The 12,634-nt window shown below is 60.2% G+C and overlaps 1 protein-coding gene across 1 annotated transcript in view; it reads right to left on the bottom strand.

The window, feature by feature from the left end:
• GNAI2 (G protein subunit alpha i2) overlaps positions 1-12,634 on the bottom strand; it is an 80,491-nt gene that overhangs the window by 22,465 nt on the left and 45,392 nt on the right. The gene's annotated exons all lie outside the window — the stretch shown is intronic.

The raw sequence follows: 12,634 nt of genomic DNA, 5'->3' as shown, positions 1-12,634 counted from the left end.
AGAGACCATCCTGGGGTGGGTGACAAGGCCTGTGTAACCCCTGCGTGTTACAGACTCAGCAGCAGTTTGCACTGCTGTCCCATCATTTCTTCCTATGGGGAGTAGAGCCTCTATTCCCTATCATCCCTTCATCTCCCAGCCCTCAACAGACTTTAGGTCTCTCTCGTGCTGCCCCAGACCCTGTAAGAGCAGGAAGGGGATCCTGTAGCTCTGGCAAAGCCTTGACAGCCTTGTCCAACCCAGCCCCCTCCTGCTCACCCAGGTCCAGAGGAGAGACCCAGGACTAATATTATGGTTTGGAAGGTCAGCGAAGCCATAGGGTTGAAGGTCCGTTTTGTGAGGGGGAGGAAGAGGCAGGCACGAACAGAGGGCTGCTTGTTCTCTGCCTGCACTGCCCCATGGGCTGTGTGGCTGCCGGAGAGCACACGGGCCTGAGGAGCACACTGGCCCCAGCCCATATGTTGTTTATCATAAAGAGCTAACAAGCTTAATTAGGGATGTGTCTGTGATAAGGTTATCAACTTGTAAACACTCAGGTCCCCCTGACAGGAGCCCAGCAGTTACCGACTGAGCCCTTCATCAGGGAGCAGAGCAAATCTGGCCAGGGGGATGCTGACCCTGCAAGGTTTTATTCTGCCTGCGGCACTGGTGGCTGGGGCAGGGCAGGCGGGGCTGCACTGATGGGATGAAAGAGGCAGAAGGCAGAGGGTTGGATTCTGCTCCAGCAGGATCGCTTCCTGCCTGCAGAACACGCTCTTCCCCACCATTAGGTTTCAGAGTGAACACCTACTGGAAGGGACAGAACAACACATTCCCGGCCCTCTGGCTGGAGATGCCCACAGGAACAGCCAGGTTCCAAGGGGGGATCTGTGGACACGTCTTGTGAGGACACGGCCCCCCAGAGAGAGGCATGGCCAGCAAGAGAGCTGAAGAGGGAGGCGGAGTGTGGGAGCTCCTGGCTACGAAGGCGGTGAAGGCTTCTTTCCAGTTCTCTGAGTTTCTTGAGCGAGAATCTGACAGCCCTGAGCAAGGCTCCCTGTCCTTGTGGGCTGTTGGCACAGTCTCACCATACTGCTGGGAGCCGGCTGTTCTGTCCCCTCTGCTGCATGTTCACTCTAGAACCTAATGGTGGGAGCTGAGGGGGCAGCTTTGACAGCCGGTGCATCATCACTCTGTGCGAGTGTGCATCAGCAGGGAACTGCTCCAGGTGGAAGGTGCTGCAGACAGGATGTAAACAGGGCTGTAGGCAAGCCACCTCTCCGGGGTTTGCTATTCACTGCGAGGTCTGGCAGACTCATTCCTCCATGCAGGCAACAGCAATTCCCACTCCCTGGCTGCTTTTGCTAATGGAGCTAGCCCTGAGCGAGGGCTGCAGCACGTGGGATGCTCATCTTCAGCCATCTTTCCTGGGGACTCAGGCTGTCACTGTCCCCTGCGGGGGCTGCCATCAGCCCGGGGGGACAAGGCAGCATCTTGTCACCGGTACCTGCTGCGGTGCCTTCCTTAATGACGAGCTCCGCTTGTCTGTCCCCTCAATTAACTCTGCTGTGCCGGCTCATTAGGCTGCGCACGCTGAGAAACGCTGCAGCAAAAAGGAATGCTGCAGTCTGACAGGCGTGCAGTGCCCGCTCCGAGATGCACAGGGAGAGAGATCTCTGTGCCTGTGTATCTCTCTCCCCGCAGATGGCCTGGCCGCTGCTCACACACATGTGCTGGCACACTCACACATGTGCTGGCACACTCACACACATGTGCCTGGACACTCACACACATGTGCCTGGACACTCACACACGTGTGCTGGACACTCACACATGTGCTGGCACACTCACACATGTGCTGGCACACTCACACACATGTGCTGGACACTCACACATGTGCTGGCACACTCACACACATGTGCTGGACACTCACACATGTGCTGGCACACTCACACATGTGCCTGGACACTCACACATGTGCTGGCACACTCACACACATGTGCTGGACACTCACACACCTGTGCTGGCACACTCACACACATGTGCTGGACACTCACACATGTGCTGGCACACTCACACATGTGCTGGCACACTCACACATGTGCCTGGACACTCACACATGTGCTGGCACACTCACACACATGTGCTGGACACTCACACACCTGTGCTGGCACACTCACACACATGTGCTGGACACTCACACATGTGCTGGCACACTCACACACATGTGCTGGACACTCACACACCTGTGCTGGCACACTCACACACATGTGCTGGACACTCACACATGTGCTGGCACACTCACACATGTGCTGGCACACTCACACACATGTGCTGGCACACTCACACACATGTGCTGGCACACTCACACATGTGCTGGCACACTCACACATGTGCAGGCACACTCACACACGTGTGCTGGACACTCACACACATGTGCTGGACACTCACACATGTGCTGGACACTCACACACATGTGCTGGCACACTCACACATGTGCTGGACACTCACACACCTGTGCTGGACACTCACACATGTGCTGGACACTCACACACATGTGCTGGCACACTCACACATGTGCTGGACACTCACACATGTGCTGGCACACTCACACATGTGCTGGCACACTCACACACATGTGCTGGACACTCACACACATGTGCTGGCACACTCACACACATGTGCTGGACACTCACACACATGTGCTGGCACACTCACACATGTGCTGGCACACTCACACATGTGCTGGACACTCACACACATGTGCTGGCACACTCACACATGTGCTGGCACACTCACACGCGTGTGCCTGGACACTCACACATGTGCTGGCACACTCACACATGTGCTGGCACACTCACACACATGTGCTGGCACACTCACACATGTGCTGGACACTCACACATGTGCTGGACACTCACACATGTGCTGGCACACTCACACACGTGTGCTGGCACACTCACACATGTGCTGGCACACTCATACACGTGTGCCTGGACACTCACACACATGTGCTGGCACACTCACACACATGTGCTGGCACACTCACACATGTGCTGGCACACTCACACACATGTGCTGGCACACTCACACACATGTGCTGGCACACTCACACATGTGCTGGCACACTCACACATGTGCTGGCACACTCACACACGTGTGCTGGCACACTCACACATGTGCTGGCACACTCATACACGTGTGCCTGGACACTCACACACATGTGCTGGCACACTCACACACATGTGCTGGCACACTCACACATGTGCTGGCACACTCACACATGTGCTGGCACACTCACACGCGTGTGCCTGGACACTCACACATGTGCTGCCGAGCACGTGTGTTCCAGCAGCACCCGCTCCTCCCGCTGCCTGCCGCAAACGAAGGCAATGGAAACTTTTGCAGGGAAAGTGCGTGGAGCTGCTGTCTCTGGCTGGGGCTTTGCCAGCTCCCACGGCAGCTCTGGCCACCCTTGGCGAGGGGCTGGCGGTGGGGCTGGCGGATGCTGCTCGGGCGGCTCGCTGCCCCCGCTCCGGCCGGAGGACAGAGCTGTGCGGGCACAGCGTTCACGTCTCGCACATCGGCCCTGCCCGCGGGCTCTTGGCTCGGGCCGGGAGGGCAGCAGGTGACGGAAAGCGAGCCCCGGCCTGGAAGGGGATGAAAGGCGGCTCGCAGCTGCGGACACCCGACGCCACCTGCCCGGGCTCGCGGGCAGGATCCGGGATGTCCTTGTCCCACGGGCAGATCGCCATCCGGCGGAGGCGGAGAGGGCTCTCCGAACGCTGCGTGCCCCCGCCAGCTCCCGCGGCCCCAGATGAGCTGTGGCCGGGAATCCCGGAGCCGCCACGTCCCAACCCGTGAAACGGGGACAGACAACCCCCACCTCGCCTCAGTTTACCCCCCTGCCAAACGCCTCCCCTCCCTGATGTTTCCCCTGGGGAGGACGAGTGGATACCTGGGCCGTGGGAGGAGGGGGGAGGTCTGTGTAGACAGCCCCCAGTTGGGAGGTACCCTGCTCCCTCCCTGCAGCTGAGCACCAGGATGGTTTTCTGAGAGCCGACATGCCCCAAGCCCCCTGCTCATCGGCGGGGCCATCTTCATCGCCACGGGGGTAAAGCCAGAGCTCTAGGGAAGGCTGAAGAATTTCTGCCCTGGCCACCTGGGACTCACCCACGTCCTGCTCCGGCAGCCCTTTCCCCTCCGTCAGCGCCTGCCATGTGTGTCCCGCTGCCGCCGCCTCCTCCTGCCTAATCCCCCGCTCCATAAATCACACACACCCCCACCCCGAGCTGTCCCGCGGGTCTGGGGTCTGCCAGCCTGTTTGAAGTAGCCAAAGCATCCTCTGAATGAGTTGCCCCCAGCCCGCCTCGGAGCCCCCCCCCCCAGCTGAAGCAGCGCTATCTGGTGCACCCTGTGTCCCTGAATCCCCGGTTCAGTAGCAGCAGCAGCTCTGTCACCTCCCTGTTTCTCACACCTCCATCCCAGGGCGCCAGTAAATCCCCTGACCCACAGCTGCCCTGGAAATTTTTTCCTACTGTCTGTCTCCTGCCTTCTCAACGAGTTCGACTCCACGGTCTGCACTGCTGCCTCCCTCTCAGCGCCCGCCCTGAGCCCTGCAGGACGCCCAGGGATCGGTCCTGCCTGGGAGTCCTGGCTCCGGCATCCCGCTGCCGGGTCAGCATCTGCGGAGGGGAGCCCGTGGTGCTCATTACCCCACGCCCAGACATCCTGCCGCAACATTCCCGTGCTTGAGGGGGAGACGAAAGGGGGCGGCAAGAAATAGTAAGCCAGTTTTGAAGTCTGTCACCTTCCCGCAAAGCTGGACGAGTCTTAAGATAGCAATCCTGGGAGCTGGGAAATGTATTTTCTCTGAACTTGTGGCAGGCTTGTAGCTCAGGTGAATGCTCCCGGCTCTGGGTGATTCATCCCAATTTAATTTCCCAGCTGGTTTAGGCACCGCTCGGTGCCTCTCGGTCCCTGACAGCATCTCCCCAAGACACCGAAGCCCCGGGATGTTTTTCTCCTCCATCCGTTCTTTGGTTGGAGCGGGATATTAGGTAAATCACATCCTTCCTTTGCCACGGCCGCCCACCTCCCTCCCACGCTCCAGCCTGGAGCTGCCGGGCTGCCCGCAGCTGCTTTGATCCCTGCCCTGCAGGGTCACCTCCCCACAGGGTGCCTGGACATCCCGCCCCCGGCTGATGGGCATCCCTGGCTATGTCCCAGCTCTCTGGGGAACAACCGGGACAGATGGATCTGTATCTGGCCCCCTCACTGAATGTTGTGTCACACCAAGTCCCGAGCACGCTCTGCCTTCAAACCTTGCTGCCTCCCAGGCATGCCCTCAGCACGTTGGGGGCAAAGCCCCGAACCCCAGCCTGAGCAAATGGGGCCTTCTGGGGCAGGACCCCTCCCAAAAGGTGGGGAGCACCTGCATTTCCCTCCAGTGGCTTTTCCAGCCTGGCCTGGCACTAACCTTCGGTGCAGCAGCAGCTCCCCCCACCCACCCTCCCTGGTGGGTTGCATATTTTTAGCTGACAAAGACAAGGGGAAAAAAAGAGAGAGAGAGAGAGAGAGAGAAAAGAGAAACAAAGAAGAAAAAGGCTCCTTTTTTGTGGAGTTTTGAAAAAAATGGAAATTACCCTGCAGAGGAGGGGAGAAGGGCCAGGGGGTTTCAAAGCATCTTCTTCTCCCTGGAAGTGATATGGAGAAGATGCTCCAGGCCATGAGGCCTTTAGTGGCTTTGAAGTTCAGGCAGCAGCTGGGGAGGGCTGTGCTGAAGGGCAAGGCAGGGAGACAGCTTCCCACAAGGCACGTGCCAGCATCAGCGTCGGCATCAGCTGCCTGAGCCTCCCTTGACCCTCAGCTAGAGCCTGACCTTGGAGGGGTGGCAGCCCCCCCGCCCCCCGCAGGGAGCCAGCCCTGGGGCGATGGAGCGGTGGAAGTGCCGGGAAGCTGTCCCGGCTGCAGGGAGTGCTGGGGTTCAGATCCTACAGCCCCTTCTTGTTGTGCCTGCCAGTTACCACGGCGACCCAGGAGCAGGAGCATCATTTCCACGGGATGCTGCTGAGAAAGGGAGAGGCAGATTGTCCTTCTGAGAGAGGAGTGGGGAGTCAGGATGGGGCTCTCCCAATTCCTTCAGTCTCCATAGAGAACCCTCTTATCAGAATTCCCACCACAAACCCAGTCCGGGCTGGGCTGACCATCCTTCCTCCACCCCTGAGGGATGCTGGCTGGGCCATGCCAGGCTCTGGCCATCCCTCTGTCCTTGCTGGAACAAGGCAGCCACCACTGGACACATCCCAGTGAAGGATCTTGGAGCTGAGCGATCGCTGAGTCATGCAGCCAAAAATCCTCTCCAACTGCCTGGTGCTCTTTTATCCCTGTGAGCTGATCCAGTTCCCGGGCCAATATCTTTGGGAGGACCCACGTGCATGGACGTGTCCCAGTTTCTTCCAGCCCTTGAGCCATTCCAGCTGCCTCCATTCTGTCCTTTCCAGCTCCTCTGTGCACACCAATGCCCACAGCTGTACCACTGACCCACTTACATGGCACACCAGCACGTCAGGGCTGTGCCACAGAGCTGCTGGCCCCCACTCTCTGCCCACATTTCTTTCCCATGTCATGAAAGCCTTTGGACACCTCAGAAAATTAGGAAGTTCTCTTAAAACTATTGAGTTATTCAGTTGTCTTTCTCATGCAGACAACATTGGGCACCTCCCTACGTTTGTGGGGGCTGGAAATGGCTCCAGGTAGCAGTGAAGCACAGTCCAGAGACTCTGGATGCTGACTGATGCAGCCCTTGACTTGAAGATAATGCTCCTCCTGGCCCAGTGGCTTGGCTCCTGGTGCCACCTCCTGCATGGCCACTGCAGCCGTGGGACAGTGGTCCCAGTCATGACCCCAGCCTCTCCTTAAAACAGGAAAAGGGTCTTGTAGCCCTCCAAAAACTGGTATTCATAAATTTGGTGTGCATGGGGGTGTGTTGGAGGGGACACAGCCACATGGTGACACATCCCTGGCATCCTGCGCACACCCTGTGTCCCAGTGCCCTTCTACACCAGCCTCCCTGGCACAGGGAACTGCATGGAGTGCCCAGAGCACCCCATGGCAAAGTGGGGGTGTTGGGACTGCCTCCCTGGGACCCAGAGCCACCAGTCACGGTCTGTTTTCCATCCACACAGCTCCTGCCCATTTCCACGTGGGGTGACACAGACGTGGTCCCACACCATGCTTTGCTCCCACGTGCATGTGAGCCAGAGGGCACCAGGAATTCTGTCACAGCCAGACATGGGCACCATGATGCTCCTGCTTCTGCAGAGCCTGGAGCTGTGCTTGTGGGGCCAGGCTGAAGGATGGGTGAGGTGGGGCTGGCTTCACCCGAAGGCAGGTGATGTCTTCTTTCTCTGGAGCATGGAGAGCTACAGGGATGGAGGACCTCAGCACTACCAACCAGACTGCAGCTAGGAGTGGCCATCCCACTTGTCCCTCTGGCTTAGAAGCCGTCATGGAGGCAGAGCAGGATGGGTACCCATGGTTAGGCTTGGTGCAGGCAGCACCAGCCATCCTCTGCCCACGGCCCTGGGCGGGGTTTGTGTGTCAGCACCGTCATCCCAGGCATCCTGGATTGCATCTGGGAAGTGAAAAGCCTCGGTCCCGGGGTCAGTGCTTACTGCAGCAGTTCCCATTTCAGGAGTCTCAGTCTCTCCCAGCCCATGCCCACCAGTACCTTACACTGCAGACACTACCAGGGCACTCATCTCCCCTCCCACACGATCTCCTGTGGTGCCTGGGGACCCCCAGCAGGACGTGACCCTGCCTTTCTCGGCTGCTATCGACCGCCAAGTGCTCACTGCCATCGGCAGGAGCTGCTCTTCAAACGCCTTTGCCGTCGGCGCTGGGCAGGACATCGATCCACCTTGCATGTCCTCACTGCACCCCTTTCCCGGCAGAGCTCCAGCCGGGCTGCTCCCTGCCCAAGAAACTGCTTTTCCCAGTGCTCGTCATACTCACATTCCCCCAGGCCCCTGTCCCGCAGCCCTGCTGCCAGCTGATGCTATCCTCCTGCCTCAGTTTCCCCACCAGCAGAGCTCGGTGACCCTGTGGCCAGCCCCACCTCAGCACCTGGGCTGGGGCCAGCTCTGCCAGGTGCAGGGCACATCTGGATGGCCAAACCTGCTCTGCCAGGGGATAACAGGCTCAGTTTCCCCCCATGGCACCCTCTGGGTGCCTCTACCTGACCTCTCCCCTGCCCGGGACCTCACTCTGCCCCTCTGCTGCTGCCAGGGGTCCCACTGGGGCACCCGCTCCAGCGCAGCCCCCCGCTGGTTTTCCCAGCTCGTCACGGTGCAAGGCGGAGGAGATGACATCCCTGCTCCTGCCAAGACAAACACGGCGCCTTCCAAACACGCAGGGCTTGGCAAGCCCACGCCTCGGCCATCGATCACCGAGCCTGCCGTGCTCCAGCCCACGACAGCCCATCCGTGGAGCAGAGCAGGGGAGAAAGAGCAGGGGGTTTGGGGGGGTCCCAGCAAACCCCCCACGCCTCTCCCAGCACTGCCGGCTGAAGGGTGGAGAATCCACATTCGTACCCCTGCCTGGGCCCGGGGGTTTGCCCTGGGCTCCTCACGCCCACAGGGTGCTGGGCAGTGCCAGGGGGTCGGTCCCCACCCCTGGGCACGCAGAGAGTGCCCGGGACAGGGACAGCTCGTCCCTGGGGTGGCTGTGCCGGAGGGTGCCCTGCAGCTGCTGGCTTAGCCCCAGGCAGAAAGTTGGCCAGAGCCAGCTCCAGGCTCTTACAATAATAAACGGCGCTCAGGCAAGCATTTGTCACTGGGCTGGAGTGGGAAAGGACCAGATATCCCAAACATCTGGGGGAGGGAGCGTGGGAGGCAGAGGGCAATCAGGGAGGTCCTGGAGGGGCCGGAGAGGGTCTGTCCTCTCCACAGTGTCCTAAGATGGTGGCAGCAGAGCATGGCACCACCACGTCAACCCTTCCAGAAGGCTGAGTTCAGCCTGGAGGGGCAAATCCCTGCATCCCATCCCCTGCAGCAGTTCCTGAGCTGGGAGCTGCTAAGGTTTCCGTGCGAAGCTGGTGTCTCTGAGAGCTGCAGCGGGGGGGTACAGGCCGCTGGTGGGGAGTGGGACATGGAGGCTGTTCCTGGCATTGCCAGGCTGGGGGAGACTGGAAGCAGAGTCTGTGGCATGGCTGCCTCCAGGCACCGAGGTGTACGCATCTCAGGAGCCACCCTGGAGGGAATCCCAGGGCCACTGTGCCCTCCTGCCTCCTTTACAGGCCCACATCTGCAGGAGACATCTGCAGCTGGAGCTGTCCCGGGGGCAGGAGCACCCCCCAGCATTGCTTCCTGCAGTGGGGTGGGAAAGGCACAGGGCTGGGATGGGTCGGGGGAGGTCCACCCCCTCACCTCTCACCCCTCTGCCTCCCTTCCAGCCTTCACACCATCCCTACCCTGCGGTACAGCTCCCCTCTTCCCCAATCCTGCATCCCATTCCCTGCAACCCCCTGCCTGTATCCCCCAGACCCTGCATCCCCTTGCCTTTCCCAGCTCCCAGCTCCCCTGTGCTGCCCACAGGGTGTGTGCCCAGGATGGTGCCAGGCTGCGGGCACCCTGGGGACCTGGGTGACCTCCCTGGCTGCCCTGGGGACACTGGCAGCACGGGGGGCGCTGCTGGGAGCCCAACCTGCGGAGGGCAGATGCCCTTTCCTGCTGCTGCGGGACGGGGAGCAGGGCAGCAGAGGGTTAAGCAGCGTCTGGCGGCGGGAAGGGGACCGGGAGGAGGGGGGAGATGGAGGTGTTTGTTTAATAGCTGGAGACAAGCTATGCAGCTGTGCAGGTCGGACGGGCCCTGCAGCCCCCGGCCCCGCCACCCCCTCCCCGGCCATGCCCGGACAGGCAGGCAGGAAGGCAGAGCAGGCAGCAGGGCAGGCAGGCTGGCACGGGGCTGGCAGCTGGGGAGCCTCAGCAGGGTTATAAAAAGCAGGAATGCTTCCCCCGGAGCAGCGCACGGCAGGCGATGCCTGCCAGCCCGGCAGGGGATGGCGGCACCGCCCGGGAGGTGACACCGAGGGCACCCGGGGTGTTGGGGGACGCTTTGGTACTGGGGCACGACCCGAAGGGCTGAGCATGTCCTCGCAGGCTCCCTGGGGTGGGTGGCAGTGAGCTGGTCCCCAGGCTGGCTCAGAGGGGCCACCAAATCTGGTGCAGGCATCTCCGCACTGCGGTGCCAGCAGCACTGCCCAGTTCCTTCCTGGCATCATGGGACACCCTGGGGACACCCACCCTGGAGCTCGCTGGCGTCCCCAGGCTGGGGAGGGCTACACAGGGACCCCTGGCCCCCAGGAGGAGGCGTGAGACGACAGGCAGGTGGGGGACAGATGGCCAGAGCATGAAGCTGGCGCGGGCTGAGCCGAGGCATCCGAGAGCTGCCAGGGGCCTCTGGCACTGCCACACAGCAGGGCCAGGAAGGAGAGGGGACAGGCTGGGAATGGGGGAATGGACACAGAAACAGGGATGAGGACAGGATAAGGATGAGAATGGAAATTGGGACAGGAAAAGGGATGGGAATGCAGACAGCATTGGGGATGGGGACAGGAATGGGCATAGGAATGAGGACAGGAATCATGGTGAGGACAGGAAAAGGGACAGAGATGGGAATGAGGACAGAAAAAGGGACACAAATGAGAGGTATAGGTATATAGGACATGTATAGGGATGAGAATGGGGTGGGTATGGAGATAGAGATGGGGATGGGGATAGGAACTGGGACAGGAACAGGAATGAAGCCAGGAATAGGGTGCTGGGTAGGTGGCTAGTATCCACCCCAGGCCTGGGGCAGGGGCTGAGGAGGCAAAAAGCAGCTTGCAGGAGCTGCAATAGGCAGGCAGTCACCCTCAACCATGGCATGGATGTGGCCATGTCAGCACTTCCCATCTCTGCTGTTGGGGAAAGAGCCCATGGAGTGGGGAAGGGTCCAAGGGTCAATGCACGAACAGAGGATGCAGTGACCCACCCCTCAGAGAGGCTTGGAAGTGTAAAGAGGCTGGGGGCCAATTAACCTCACTGGCTAATTAGGACAGGAAGCCACAGGCTTAAACTGCAGCAGGGGAGAAGGAAGTTACGGGAAGGCTGATTTATAACTATGGGGACTTGGGAGAGTTAATGGCTCAGTTCTGGGTTAATGATACACCGGGAGGTCCAGGACCCTTTCCGTGCCAGCAAGCCACAGATCACGGGGACGAGTGGGGATGGTGGGGACCCAGCTGCTCCTTTGTGGGTCTCCAGGACACCCACACCTGTTCTGGGGGAAGGGCTGAGTGCTCCCTCTCCTGCCTGGCATCCCCCCAGTGCAGCTTGAGGGAGCACCTGCAGCCCCCCAGCATCCGGCAGGTAGGGGAGGGGGGCTGAGAGCAGCCTCCGGCTGTGGCTGCCCCACTTTAATTCGCTGCCAAATGTGTGTCACCACCCCCAGAACTGAAACCGGAGGCTGCACTGGAACCCAGTGGCCCTGGAATGCCTGGGGGGGCCGGGTGCCCTGCCATCACCACAGCCCGGTGTGCCGAGGCACCGGCACAGGGGACAAGGTGCCCCAAAGCATCACCCAGCTCACCAGCTGCCAGGAGAGAAAGTGAGACTGGAAATTCAGGACAGCCTTTGTGTTTGGACCAGATCACGAGAGACTGGGGCTCTGAGGGGAAAATAAAACCTCTCCTTAGAAATTCTTTTATCCCAGGGAGCTCCCGCGTATCGTGTTTCGGGCCATTTATTTGTGCTGCTGACTGAGGGCCGTGGCTGCTGCCCTCCCTCACACCGAGTGGCTGGTGATGAGAATCCGGCGACAAACTCCTCATTTTTCAGAGGAAGACAGAGGAGATGTGTGAGGGTGAAGGACGGCGCCAGTTTATTTCTGTGGAGCCACCCCTGGGAAAAGAAGAGGCAGCAGGGGGCAGATCACAGTGGGGGTGGGGGCAGACACCCCCTCTGCCCCCTCCTCAAGTACCAGCAGTGCCTGGGTGACAAGGTGACCCTGCCTGGGTGAAAACCCTGCCCTGCAAACTTTCCCCTCTTGCTGTGTGGTAACTAGGGGAATGGAGGGGCACTGGGACAGGGCAGGGGTCTGTGCTCAGGGGAGGAATTTTTCCAGCAGCAATGTTTGCTTGTGTGTGGTTACTGCTCTCCATTCCCTGGTCCTTGTGCCGGGATGCCTTGGCTCCCCCTGCCCTGCTCCTACCCAAGAAGCCTGGCTCAGAGGAAATGAAGGGTCTTAGATGGGGGCACCTTCTGCTCCAGCACCCGTTGTTGTGGTTTTTCAGCATCCTTAACGCCTCGTTACCCACTTTGGGAGCAGGTAAGCAGGTAAGGACGTAAGGAGAGGCTGCAAACCTCCGGATGGGACCTCTGAGGCCAAGGGGGAAGTCCCTGTTGGGACTGCGGGCATGGGGCCAAGCTCTGTGGTGCTTGCCGGGGGTTGTACCCATATCTGGCTGAAGAGGCCCTGGCAGAGGCTGCCAGCTTGGCAGAAACAGAGCAGGGGAACTGAGACACGTGCCTGGCATTTGGGGGACTCCAAGGTGTGCCCTACAGGCAGGAAGGAGCAGAGCAGAGCTAGGGAGCTCAGCTGCACAGCACCTGCC

Source organism: Cyanistes caeruleus, chromosome 11 (genome assembly GCF_971803275.1).
Source record: "Cyanistes caeruleus chromosome 11, bCyaCae1.hap1.1, whole genome shotgun sequence".
NCBI classification, from domain to species: domain Eukaryota; kingdom Metazoa; phylum Chordata; class Aves; order Passeriformes; family Paridae; genus Cyanistes; species Cyanistes caeruleus.
Note: the sequence above shows the minus strand (reverse complement) of the source record. Positions and strands in the feature narration are given on the sequence as shown.